Here is a 14,526-nt window from a genome sequence, read left to right as displayed (position 1 = left end):
CCAAAATCATAACCTTACGGATATCCTAATTACTTAGCCATGTGCCTTCACTTCAACAAAAGGCACATAATGTATAACCCATCAAGTAGCCTGATACTCTACCATCAAGACAGCCACCATGACCAACTCTATAAAATTCACATACACATTAAAAAATGCAGAGAAGAAAAAAAAAATTAATAGCAAAATTAAGAATTCTTACTAGCTGAAATGATTTTCAAAAGTTTTCCATTACCTTTTCACTCTTTTAGTTTTTATTGTTTCTGTAGATTGTTCTTTTTTTTTTATGTGCTTGTAAAATAAAATATTGTCTTACCTGAAATGAGAAAGAAAAAAAAGAGAAAATAAGCATAACAAATCTATACTGCAAGCAAGTATAACAACAATGAAAGTACAAGGGTAATACAGCTTTCAAATTTTGGTACAAGGCCACTATCTTCTGGGAAGGGGTTAGCTGATTATATTGGTCCCAGTGCCCAACAGGCACTTATTTTATCAACCTCAAAGGGATGAAAGTTGACCTGGGGCATTTGAACTTAGAAACATAAAGATGGATGCAATGCCACTGAGCATTTTGCCTAGTTCTGTAAAAATTCTGCCAGCTCAAACAATAAACCTTTTTTTTTGGTGGGGGAGGTGGCAGTCACACATCATGGCATCTTGGGTATGTATCTTCTACTATAGACTCTGGTTGACTAATACCTTGTGACTGAATTTGGTAGATAGTCCTTGTGTGTGTGTGTGTGTGTGTGTGTATGTCAATGTGCATGTGTTTATCCCCCACCATCACTAGGGAAAGAAAGAAAGAGGGAGAGAAAGTGTGAGGAGAGGGAGAGAAGGAGAGAAAGAGAGAGACACGATATGTTCCAGAAATTTTGTGTAAAAGACAAGTTTCAAGTCAACAGACAATCATTATTGTCAAGTATTTTAAGATTAAGAATTATATTTTATGTATTTTTCTTTCATCCTTTATGCAAAAAATTGACCAATTATCAAAAATATGTGAAGATAAAAATCAAAAGTAAACAAAAATAATTGTCAGTGATTTATTAGAATTTTTTGCTTTTCAATTTAGACATGGTTTATTATTTTGTCTTACGATTTATCTTCTCTTCGGCTATAGGATATACACATATACATTCATACTCAATGTTACACATGTCATAATGTCCATACTTAAACACACACACACACACACATATACATAAAATCATTATCATTTTAACGTTCACTTCTCCAATCTTGTAAGGGATGGACAGAGTCTATTGAGCCACACAGTCAATGACCAGATGCCTTTCCTGTTGCCAACCCTCACCTGTTTCCTACAAAGGTAATATTTTCATATAGCCTCATGTGTGTGTGTGTGTGTGTAGAACAAAGAATTATTAATTAGGGATTAACAATCCAGGCAAAATACTTTATAAGCTATCTGTTAACACACCAGGCTAACAATATTTTTTACATTAGTAAAGAACAGTTTATTTTTGTGGCAGAGTCTGAGGTTATAGTCCATCATCATTCTGTATTGTAGCTGTATATATTTGAGGTGATGTACAAATATTGAATATTAAGAAAAAGGAAGCAGTCAGAATTTTGAATAATTCTTTATTAGCACTTACATTCATTTAACTGAACTCTTCAAGATAAAACTAAGATCTTGATTTTATCTCAAAGAGATGTATGTATACATCTATCTATCTATACATAAACATATGTGATAGATCAGCTTATAAGGCTTTGGTTGCCCCAGGGCTATAATAGGAGATATTTTGCCAAGGTGCCATGCAGTGAGACTGAACACAAAACCATATAGTTGGGAATTAAAATTCTTACCACAAAGCCATACGCGCACCTGTCTTCTATTTAATGATGACAATGAAGTATGCAAGTGTGTGTATGTATGTACATAGGCAGATGTCAATTTTTGCACATATACACTAAATATGTATATATATATATATATATATATATATATATATATTCTCAGTATAGGAGGTGTATTATGAGACTACTAATAAAACTATATTAAGCAATCTATGACTAAAACTCTTATGAGATATTAGGAGGATTTATTTTAACAAGAAAGAAAAGTGAACACCATCTCGTATGCCATTTCTTTGTAGTATTTCTGTGTGTATTCATAGCCAGCTTCACTATACCCACCGGTGCCATGCATACATACACATGTTTATACATAACATACATACATGCATGCATGCATGTTTCAGTAGATTGTTGAGATATTGAGCTCTGCAAGAACTGTCACACCATCTGCTGTACGGTACCTAACCGAACCATTAGTGACTTTTGTAACACTTGATAGATTTTTATGTCATGTATTGATTTAGGGGGAAGGGGTGACGATGGTAGTTTTTGTGGAAGAGGTCATGATGGTGGTGATATTAGCAGTAAAGCGAGATTGTAATGATGATTATTGTGATGATGGTGGTAGTTGTGGGGCTTGTTGTTGTTGGTGGTGGTAGTAGTAGTAGTAGCTGCAGTGCTTGTTGTTGCGGTTGTGGTGGTAGTTGCAGTGATTGTTGTTGAGGCTGTTGCTGTGGTGGTGATGGTACTGATGACAGTGGAGGTTGTGGTGGTGATGGTGCTGATGACAGTGGAGGTTGTGGTGGTGATGGTGCTGATGACAGTGGAGGTTGTGGTGGTGGTTGTAGTAGTGATGGTGGAGTGAGGGTACTGTAAAGATAGATTGTAATGATCATGTTGGTGGTGATTGAGAAGTAATTGGGTCATCACCTCCTTAACCTTGGTCACATGATACCGAAGCTTTCTTCATTAATTGCGATAATGCTGTCTGTCTTGTTATTGTTATGTTTCATCTCTAATCTTTAACCGATGCTTTTACAGTCTCATCTTACTCTTTTCCAAACCATACCATCCCAGCACCACACAACACCCCCACCACCACTACCACCACCATTGCAACCTGTAAGAATTCAAGAATCATTTGATCCACCCATCATCTTTCATCATCATCATCACTGTCATTATCAGCACCATCACCACACATCTGTCTTTTACTTAACATGCGATTTCAGCATACAACCCCAACAATGTACTCACTTTGTACATTTGTTGCTGAAAATAAAAATGGTAATTTTTTTTTTTTTTTTTTCCAATCTTGTACTGGATGGAATCACAGGAATATAGTTAATGTCAGGATGCTGCCTTCAAGGGTACAACCAATAATATCAATACTGATACTTGTAGTCTGCTGCAGGTTTTATTGATTTCAGATAGATGAAAGACAAAACTAACAAACAGAAGATTTGAACACAGAACATAGGGAAATGAATGTCACTAAATACCACCAAGTTCAACATTCTACTGATACTGCCATCCAGTACCGATAACAATGAAGAAATTTGTCTATATATAGGATGATGGGCACAAACATATGGGGGAAAGTTCATTTATTTTCAATTGCTCCTGATACCTACTCTAAGAATAGTACTTATTTTATCTGCCCTAGTCCCTGGAGATATAAAAAGAATAGTGGACTTTAGTGAGATTTAGAGAATTGGCTTAATTTCTGGCAGATTAAGATTATATAACCAAATTGATTTGTCATAGGGGTACTGGCAACTTTAGGGGTGATTGGCAATGGTGATTGTTGTGACAGTGCTGGTGCAAGTATTGTCATGTGGGTAAGAAATTTGCTTCGCAACGACAAAATTTCAAGGTGTCACCACTTGACAACCAGTGTTGCTGTTTACTTCACCATAACTTAGTGTTTCAGCAAAAAGAGACTAATAGAATAAGTGCCAGACTTGAAAAATAATTACTGGGGTCAATTTGTTTGACTAAAATCTCTTCAAGTTGGTGTTCCAGCAAATCCACAGTCGAATGATTAAAACAAATGAAAGATGCCAGCTTAGAAAAAGATACATTGACTAATATAGTCCCGAGATTCCTACAGCACATTACAATAAAAAAAAAATATAGGCGCAGGAGTGGTTGTGTGGTAAGTAGCTTACTTACCAACAAGACGGTTCTGGGTTCATTCCCACAGCATGGCACCTTGGGCAATTATCTTCTACTATAGCCTCGGGCCAACAAAAGCCTTGTGAGTGGATTTGGTAGACGGAAACTAAAAGAAGCCCGTCATATATATGTATGTATGTGTTTATGTTTGTGTGTCTGTGTTTGTTCCCCCAACATCACTCAACAACTGATGGTGGTGTGTTTATGTCCCCGTAACTTAGCGGTTTGATAAAAGAGACGGATAGAATAAGTACTAGGCTTACAAAGAATAAGTCCTGGGGTCGATTTGCTCAACTAAAGGCAGTGCCCCAGCAAGGCCACAATCAAATGACTGAAGCAAGTAAAAGAGTAAAAGAGAAAGAGAGAGACAGTTGCAAAAGGTATGTCTTTCATTATGTATCTGCTGAATCGGTGCTGACCTGGGTTAAATAACAACAGCACAGTTACCACCATCAGTACTGTAGCAACTGCTGTTATTTCCAATATGCTTGACACCAGCAAATGATACAATCTTGACAATGGAATCAGGCATGTCGCCATCATTCTTAACATCATCATCATCATCATCCTCATCACCACTACTGTCATCATCACCATCATCAGCACCACAACTATTACCATTGTCATCATTGCTACAATCATCATCATCATCACCACCAGTTGTCACCATTGTTTTCATCATCATCATAATCACCACGACCACCACCACCAACACGATCATCATTACCATTATTAGCATAACCATCACTATTCCCCAACGACATCAGCATCATCACTGTGAATATTGGTCGGAAATGGATAATTCCGAACACACGGCGTTAAAGGATCACATATAAAGATGTCAGATCAAGTGCATAAAAGGTCTGGGTAATTGCAGGATTTGCAGCACACCACAAATGAAAAAGAAAGGTGAGGGTCTAAGGGTGTGTGTATGTGTGTGTTTGTGTGCATTTGTATGTGATGGTGGTGGTGGGTATGCTTACAATTCAACTCTGGCCTTAAGTTCCCTTTTCAAAAGAGCCCCAGTAGTTAGAACACCAAACAACAGCTGTCTTCTGTGTTCCTCTCGTTGATCCAGAATAATGCGGCAGAGCTTTCGCTTTATTCAATATTCCATGCTAGGTCAATCAGGATGAATCAAAGAACATTTGGCAAATTGCACCCTTTTAACGTGCATGCAATATTTGGCAAGGAAGTGGGTGGAGAGGGAGGAAGGGCTAATCATAGAATTGCTGGAGGATATAAATCCAATCATAGGTATGTATCTGGTGTAATTTAGATATTGCACATGCAAAAAGAATAAAAAAAAAAAAAAAAATTCTATCGACATATACATACACTTCCACTCAAAACAAGGGAACTGACCAATTTTTATTCTGTAGCTTAGATTTGCGTGCAGGTTTGTGTGTGCATGTGCAAATAAATAATGCATATGTTGGTATGTGTGAATTGATGTATGTTGTCTAATATATATCTCAGATAGCTAGATAGATAACTAGATGTGTGTGTGTGCATGCATGCATGCATATATATATATATATATATATATATATATAATATATATAGAAAGAGAGAGAGAGAGGGGGGGAAGAGAGACTGTATGTGTAAATATATGGAAGGAAAGAGAGAAAGAATAAGACATGCATGTGTATGTGTATATGTATGGAAGGAAGCAGAGAAAGAGTAAAGGTTGCATGTGTGTGTATATTATACATACATGCACACACACACACACACACAAAATTTCTCTCCGTAGCAATAAACAATCATATTAACCTAAGAAATATTAACCATGATTCCTATACAGATACATGAATACACACACCAATATAGGTACATACACATAAGATTATGCAGCACACACCACAAACACAAACAAATACAAACAAACAAACACACACACACACACACACACACGGTTACAGGCTCACTTTGCTGACTGCATTTCCTCATTGCAGAATATATTTCCAAAAAGGTCACTGAAACCCTCAGGCTGTTTCCCCCACCAGTTTTATTAATATGAAGGAAGAGACTGAAGTTCAATATCCCAACAATACTTGACCCTTCAGATCTAAGGCTGTGTTGAGATGTGGCAGAGAGATATCATGCCATTATCTGCTATGGTCTGTCTTGATGTCTTCCCTCAGTCATAGTATAAGGAGATTTTAGCCTAGGCAAAATTCCAAGTACAAATGTCTCATCTGAATCTGACAATCCCACCAATCTACTTCACACAACTACACCCAATATTATCATCAGGCATAGGTTTTGTTTTTTTCAGTCACTGAACTGTGGCCATAGCCTTGAATGGTTTTAGTGAAACAAATTGACCTCAGTAATTATATTTCTTTTGTTTTTGTTTAAAGTCAGGTTCTTATTCTCTAGATTTCTTTTGCTGAACCACTAGATAATGGGGATATAAACAAAGCAACACCAGTTGTCAAGCAGTAGGGTGGGGTTTAACTAACACAAAGACACACATACATACACACATACAAATTCATATATGCACATCAGAGGGAATTTGCTGAGGTGGATCTTCTACAACTTGATGCCCTTCCTGTCACCAACCTTTACCGATTTCCAAATAAGGATCCATGACCCTACAGGTTTACACAGAAAATTGGAAACAAAGAACATAACTTGAATGCCAGTAACATTTGTTAACAACTATCATATGAAGCAAAGACAAAGTGACAGTAACACACACATGCATACATACATTATGTGTGGGTGTGTGTATGCATGCAGACAATTGGCATTTTTCGGTTTCTGTCAACTAAATCCACTCACAAGGCTTTGGTTGACCCACAGCTATAGTAGAAGATTCTTGCCCAAGGTGACACACAATGGGACAGAACCCAGAAGCATGTGGCTAGAAAGTAAACTTCTTAACCTCATAGCTGTGTCAGCATCTATCGTCATTGATGGAAAAAAAACCCAAAAAAACTTTGCTGTCTCCAATTCAAGTACCTGTCCTCATCTATGATCATAAATGTCAGGTAAAGACTGAAAGAGTACAATTCCAAATACAAGCAACCAAAATGGGGGTCCTCTGGAGGATTTCTGGAGTAATGTTACTCAGCATTGTGCCTAGTTTGGAGCTCCAGATTGAGCCACCACTACTTAGCATTGAAAAGTCAGTGAAGAATTGCAAGATGGATTCTGTAGGCTGAGCCAACCAACAGGAGACTCAGAGGTAGACCAAGAATGAGATGGTTGGATAATATCCATAGTTCCCTGTTAGTCACACTTGGAATCCATTTACTTCTATGGCCTTCTCTAGAATAGTGGACAGAGAAGGATGCCTGGAGAGATGAAGAAGAGGGAGGAGTACATATGTTCTCTGTACACTGCAAGTATATTTCAAGATCTCAGATAGTCAAGTGCACATGTGAATGTCTGTAAGTGTACATGTGGGTGTCTATAAGTGTATGAGTGTTTATAAGAGTGTGCATGTCTGTGTGAGAAAAGGAAGAGTGAGTTTATTTGCGTAGAAGTATCTTATTTGTATGCAATTATATCTTATGTATCTCAGTACAAAGATATGCATTCTGTTGATAAGCTGTTTAAGTGCATGTGTGTGGATATAAATATGTGAGAGCACATTCATGTATTTACGTGTGCATATATATATATATATATATATATATATATGCAGACATGCATATATGAAAGAGCATATATTCATGCAGGTATATCTATGCATATATGTATTTTAGATTTTTAAACACAATATATATATATATATAAATATATATATATATATATATGCAGCACATGTGTTAAAAAACAGCTACATATGCATGTATCCATGTTTTAATATACCAACAGGTATTTAATTAGCTACTTCAAGTCTGGCACCTAATTAACTATGCACTTCGGTAGAGCAGCTTGTTTCATTCATACGCTCTTAACAAACTCAAGAAAAAACAAAATAAATTAAGAAAGAATCCCAAAAATAAAGTAAAAACTGCTGCAGTTTAATCATTCCAGCAAAATTCCTACAAAGATAAATATGAAGAGAGAGAAGCAAAGTAAAACAGAATAATGAAAAGGAAACAAATATAATATATATATATACAAAACCACAAAGATGAAAGGAAAACTAACGGAGTAAATTATGAATAATAAATTAACTTCTTGTTATTTCCTTTTTATTCATTCATTTTCTTTCCCAATCTTTTTCTTTTCTTTTCATTAATTAATTACTTCAACCTCCCCCCTACAGCCACAGTGCCATCACAACCTCCTCTGCCACCAATGCAAGTTTTTTTGTTAAAGAGACTGAAAGGTAAACTGTGTCAATTGTTGCCTCGTTTTCATTAAAAGGTGGAGATGCAAAAGTTCAGGTTCTTCATTCACGTGGTGGTAACAACAGCAAGGTTAGAGGGAGGGTATAAATACACATAACAAGCTCTTCAACAACAACAGGTGAAGACCACTAAATGGGAAGGTCTTCAGAGAGGAGCCAGAACTAAAGGAGATGGGGAGAGAGAGACAAGAGAGGCAAAAGAGCAAGGAGAGACAAGCAGAGTAAAGCATTTCTTTCTCAAACTATTCCATCTTTATTTCTCTTTCAATTTCAACCTTTATCTAAGTATATACCTGTCTGAGGATGTAGAAACTAGTCTTTAGTGCTGAAGACACAGCTTCCCAGTTCACTCTATAATGAATAATATGATTGGCAACTGAATGGAGATAAAACAGGACAGAGAAGAATCTTAAGTCTTGCTGTGAGCCTGATTACTTCTCTGGTACTGGTGCCACAATAAATTGTAGCCATCCCACTCCATAAAGTGATTTGAAAATAAACAGATAACTTAATTTTGCTGGGGGTATTACTACCTCTCTAGTGATGGTGCCATGAAAAACTGCAACCAGTTCACTCTGTAAAGTTTAAAGTGATTGGTTGGCAAATGAACAAAGATAAAAAAGGACAGAGAGGAGTCAATTGCCTTGCAGTGCACTTTACCACTTCTTTGGTGCTGGTTACCATAATAAACCACATCCAGATCACTCCATAAAGTATAAAGGGATTTGCAAATGAACAATCTGGACTCAGTTTTGTTGGGGACGTAAAAATCTTTCTGGTGCTGGTTGCCATCGCAAAATTCACCAAATTCATTTTGTAGAGTAGTTGCTGTTTAGAAGGATCTCCAACTATAAAAAAAAACTCGTTTGTTCTTGAGCCCAAGGATTCATTAGGCCAGTTACCCAGTTTCCAGAGCATACAAGTGACCCAGAACACAATTCAGATCCTTTCACAGGATCTGAATTCAGAACATAAAACACTGAAAGATATGGAACCCAGTACAAGACTGGGTACTTTATTTTCTATCAGGCATGAAAGGCACAGTTGACCTTGGCAGGATCTGAATTCAAAACATAAAGCATAGGAAGATATGCTACTAAGCATTTTGTCAGACATGTTAAAGACCCTGCCAGATCATTGCCTTATATAGACAATATGCCAAAATAAAATGAATGAATAAAGTATGGATCCAGACCTATCTAAGACAGTGGTGACTGAATATCTGACTCCATCTTTGATCATCTATTCAATTCTCATACCAGCATGGAAAAGTGGAGGTAAAATAATAATTACGATGATGATGTGTATATATATGGGAGTGAACACATGTTTGTGTGTGTGTGTGTGTGTATTTATGCATGTACTTATAAACTATACATATGGTTACAAGCATATCTATGTGTTTGTGTGTGTGAGAGTGTGTTGTGTTTATGAATATATGTGCATATAAAAAGAGAGTATGTGTGCTTATAAAATATGAGAGTATGTGTGCATATAAAAATAACAACCACTCTCCACTAAAAGTACAAAATAACTTAACATTAAAAAGTGATAACAACGATGATAATGATGATGATGGTAATGTTGGTAATAATGATGATGAAGGTGGTGATAATGATATATGCATAATGCACATGATGATGATGATAGTGATGATCATGGCAATAATGTTGATGATGAGGCTGTCACTAAACAAGGAGCAACACATTCATTAGCTTTTTATTAAGCAATCACCAAGTTCATCCACCAAATCTTCCAGTCCTCTTTCTTTTCCTTCTTTCCTTTTTATTAGGTTCTTTTTTTTTTTACTTTTTACTTTTTTTTGTTTTTGTACCTTCTTTTGTCCATTTTATTCATTTTTTTCAAAACTCACTGCTGACATCTGAGCTAGACATTTTGTTGTGTAACGTGAACTGGAGAATAAGAAAGGTGTTGGGGGTTGAAACTTGGATGGACACCCTCATCAAAAAAATAAATAAATGAATAAACTACAAAAATTTAATTATTTGAGGATTTCTGACGATGTCAAGAAATCTAATTGACTATTTGTGTATTGTGAAGGTGATTGGAAATTCACTGTGATTAGGAAAAAACAAAACAAAACAAAAGAAATAAACAAAAGTTCAAGTTTTACATCATCATTACAACCATTATAGTAATATTACAATTATTATTATTGTTATTATTAAGTTGGGAAAGGTGGCAAACTGGCAGAATTGTTAGTATGCAGGGTAAAATGCTAAGCAGCACTTCATCTTTTGAAATTCCACCAGGGTTGACTTTGCCATACATGCTTTCAGGGTTGATAAATTAAGTACCAGTGAAACACTGGGGTCGATGTATTTGACATGTCCCTTCCCCTAAAATTTCAAGCCTTATACCTTTAATAGAAAGGATTAAGTTGGTAAGCTGGCAGAATCATTAGCATATTGGGCAAAATGCTTAGAAGTATTTCATCAGTCTTTACATTCTGAGTTCAAATTCTGCTAAGGTTGACTTTGCTTCCAACCTTTCTGAATCAATAAAATAAGTACCAGTTAAGTACTAGGGTTGATGTAATTGACTAGCCTCCTTTCCCACTAAATTCTAAGCCTTGAGCTCAATGCAGAAGGAATTATTATCACCATTACGATTTTCTAATTACTACTATCATCATCATTGTTACTAATATTATTGTTATTATTTTTAAGTATTGCTTCTTTCGAATCATGACAGTTGGGTGCTGTGGGTTTGGTGTCTTCATATAATTTTGTGGTTAATTAAAAGAAGTGTGAAGTCAAGAAGAATAAGAAAGTAGAGAAAGAAAAGAAAAAATCCTTTACTTTCTAGCAATAGATCTCTCTCCAAAAGACATTATGATGAGTGATTCTCAAAAAGAGAATGTGTGAGTGTGTGTGTGTATAGAGAAAGAGAGAGAGAGAATGAGAGAGAGAAAGAGAGAAGTAGTATCAAATGTTAAAAGTTCTATAAAGTCAATTAAGGTAAAACAGCTACAAGTAGGCAGATGTTTTGGATGGATGCAGAGAGAAAATATTAATGATGTGTCTACACATCTCTTGTTGTCCATTGGTTCGCCTGTCTGTCTGTCTGTCTGTCTCTATTCACTCACTCTTTTCTATTCTTCTGTTTGTCTGTTTATCTATTTACCTACCTATCTATCTGTCTGTCCATCAATCAATATATCTGTCTGTCTGCCAATCTGTCTACCTATGCTTTTTCTCTTGTTAATCTTTCAATCTATCTCTAATACTTCTACTTCTACATTGATGTCACTTGCTCTCCCTTTCTATCTTCTGTACATCAACTACTTCACTTCCTTCTTCTTCTCCTCCTTCCCACCTTATAACACTCCCACCATCTCTGACTCCTCATTGTTTTCTTTTGTTTTCTATTTATCTCCAAGAGTCAAGAACTCTTGGAGGGAAATGGCACCAGAACAGCAGATCAAGCATCTCGGCAACATCCATAAAAACCGATCTTTAATTTGCTACTGTACACCTGCTTCCTAACTCAAAGAGTGACATGTGTCGCTGTTTCTACAGCATTAATGATTCTCACCATTGCAGGTACGATGATGAGAACCACCACCTCCACCACCAACAACAACAACAACAACACCAACACCACAAACACCAGTTCCATTACAGACACCACAATGACCACTGCCACCATCACCACTTCTGCAGTCATCACCACCACTACTACCATCACTGCCATTGTCACCACTGCTGACACACCACCACCTCAACAATCATAGCTGACATCACCATCACAACTATGTCAACCACTGCCACCACTACCACCATGATCATCACCACCACCACCACTACCACTACAGCTGGCTGTCTTTTTTGCTCTCTTATTCTTTTTAAAGAAAACAGAGACATTGCATAATGTAAAACTAGATACAATATGTATGGGTAAAAGGTACAAGGATTATAGCTGGCTGGCTGGAAGAACTTTGACCATAGGTCAGATGGAATCAGGTTGACTTATTGACTTGAACTAAACACAACCATTGCTACCAACATCTACCATGCCACAAAAGGCCTGGAAAGGATATGAGCATTATCTTTCCACATCCAATCCACCAGAACCCTCAAACTGTTATAACCAAAACCATGGCAACCAAAAATATAACTACATATAAGCATTTAAAAAAACAAAAGAATCATCTGCCAGGGGTCTGTTACAATTCCAGATATATTGCTGCCATTATCTAAGTTAATGGACAAAGATTGAAGTTTATCAAGTAATAGAAAGTATCAACCCATTTGTTACTATATTTCTGTTGAAATACACTGCGTGTGTTTTAGATCACTTTTGTTACCATACTTCTGTAGAAATTCACTGCCATTGTTTCAATTAATTATGAAAGATAATGAGGAATTTTGTAAAATATTTTTCTTGTTATGTTGGTATTTAGAACAAAACATTTTTACAGCGGGCTTTAATTTAGATCACTTTAATACTTTTGTTACCAAACTTCTTTTGAAATTCACTGTCTTGATTATGGAAAATCACAAAGAATTTTGTAAAATAATATTTTCAGCAGGTTTTAATTTAGATCACTTTAACCCTTTCGTTACCATACTTCCATAAAAAGTCACCGCCCTTGTTTCAAATAATTTTGAAAAACTAATGAAGAATTTCATAAAGTCATTATCATGTTATTTAGAAGAAAAATTATAAAGAAATTTGACAGATGGTTTTAAATTAGATCTCTTTAAAACAGAAAGTTTCTACCATAAAACAGGAACAGTGTTGAGTATGTTGGTATGAAAAGATTAATCTAACTACTCATATGCTTCTCAACACTGTCTACCAAATTAACTCACAAGCTATTGCTTGGTCTGATGCTATAGCAGAAGGCGTTCAACCAGGTTGTCATGCAGTGGGATTGAACCTGAAACCATGTGGTTGTAAAACGAACTTCTTAACCACACAGAGATGCTTGCAGTCGAGCAATATTTGTAATTCAATGTAAGGTGTATGTTTACATCAGTTTTTATGTATCTAGGTGTGAATAAAATAAAAAAGGTAAATTTACCTTCTCAAGTCAAACTGACTCATAAGGGTCAGTTTCCAAGTCCATGGCGCATAAATTCCCCACCTGGATGGGATGCTGGTCTGTTGTAGGATTACCTATTTTTGCCAGCAGCAGGGACTGGAGCAATGTGAAATGAAGTGTTTTGCTCAAGAATTCAATGTGTCACCCAGTCCAGGAATCAAAACCACAATCTTATGATCAGGAGTCCAACACTCCAACCACTAAGCCATGTGCCTCTACTACAAGGTGTGAATGGAATGTATACATGCAGTATGGAATGCAAATATATTTGCAAGTGTATATGTGCTGGAGTATGTATTGTGCATAAAGCTCAGAATTTATAGACCTCAATACAGACATATGGAGAGTCCAAGTGTACACTACTGAAGGAGAAAATGAAGGAAGTTAAAACTAAAACAGAATGACATGCGTCTGTTACTGGAATTCATAGATTCTCAAGGAGGAAAACTGTTAAGGAAAATCAGACAAGAATAAGATGCATGTAGACACACACAAGCACACGTGCACTATCTATCTATCTGTCTGTCTGTCTGTCTGTCTATCTATGTATCCACCCATCTGTCTATCCATTTATACATCTTTCTCTCTAACCTATACCAGCATGAAAAACATGTTAAAATTATGAGCATACACACACACACACATACATATATATATGTGTGTGAGACTGTGCATATCATAATAGTTAAACTGGCCATCCAGGTTTTCTGATATCAAGACATGTTTAAACACTGCCTTACTTAGGGTATGCATGCATGCGCGCGCACACACACACACACACACCACAAAACCAAATCCTAGGACTTTCCACACCAGCACTGAAACAGATTCCCTCTCTCTCTCCCTCTCTTTCCCCCTCTCTCTCTCACTCTCTCTTCATCTACACACACACACCCTAGAGCAATTAAAATGGCAGAATCACATGTAGTTCATCTTGTGCCTACTACACCTTCATCACTACCACCACCATCGCAAACACCACCACTACCAACATCAACACCACTACCACTAGCTCCTACCACACCCACTTTCATTGGATTCATTTCCTACTTTTTCTTTTTAAGAAAAGATTATCCTTGCTGTCTTTGGCATTTCAATATGAAGAACTAACTTAATATTGTGTATGGAGTGTGCGTGT

The 14,526-nt window shown here is 36.5% G+C and overlaps 1 protein-coding gene and 1 long non-coding RNA gene across 7 annotated transcripts in view; both read right to left on the bottom strand.

The window, feature by feature from the left end:
* Positions 1-14,526, bottom strand: part of LOC115212037 (plexin-A1) — a 695,010-nt gene that overhangs the window by 435,521 nt on the left and 244,963 nt on the right. The gene's annotated exons all lie outside the window — the stretch shown is intronic.
* LOC118763353 lies at positions 1,558-13,063 on the bottom strand. Its single transcript, XR_004999105.1, has 3 exons — positions 13,051-13,063; positions 8,848-8,850; positions 1,558-1,649 (listed from the first exon to the last, which is right to left on the bottom strand). It is a non-coding gene; the product is annotated as an uncharacterized LOC118763353 (long non-coding RNA).

Source organism: Octopus sinensis, linkage group LG5 (genome assembly GCF_006345805.1).
Source record: "Octopus sinensis linkage group LG5, ASM634580v1, whole genome shotgun sequence".
NCBI lineage: Eukaryota > Metazoa > Mollusca > Cephalopoda > Octopoda > Octopodidae > Octopus > Octopus sinensis.
The sequence above is the reverse complement of the archived record's forward strand: the minus strand, read 5'-3'. Positions and strand labels throughout refer to the sequence as shown.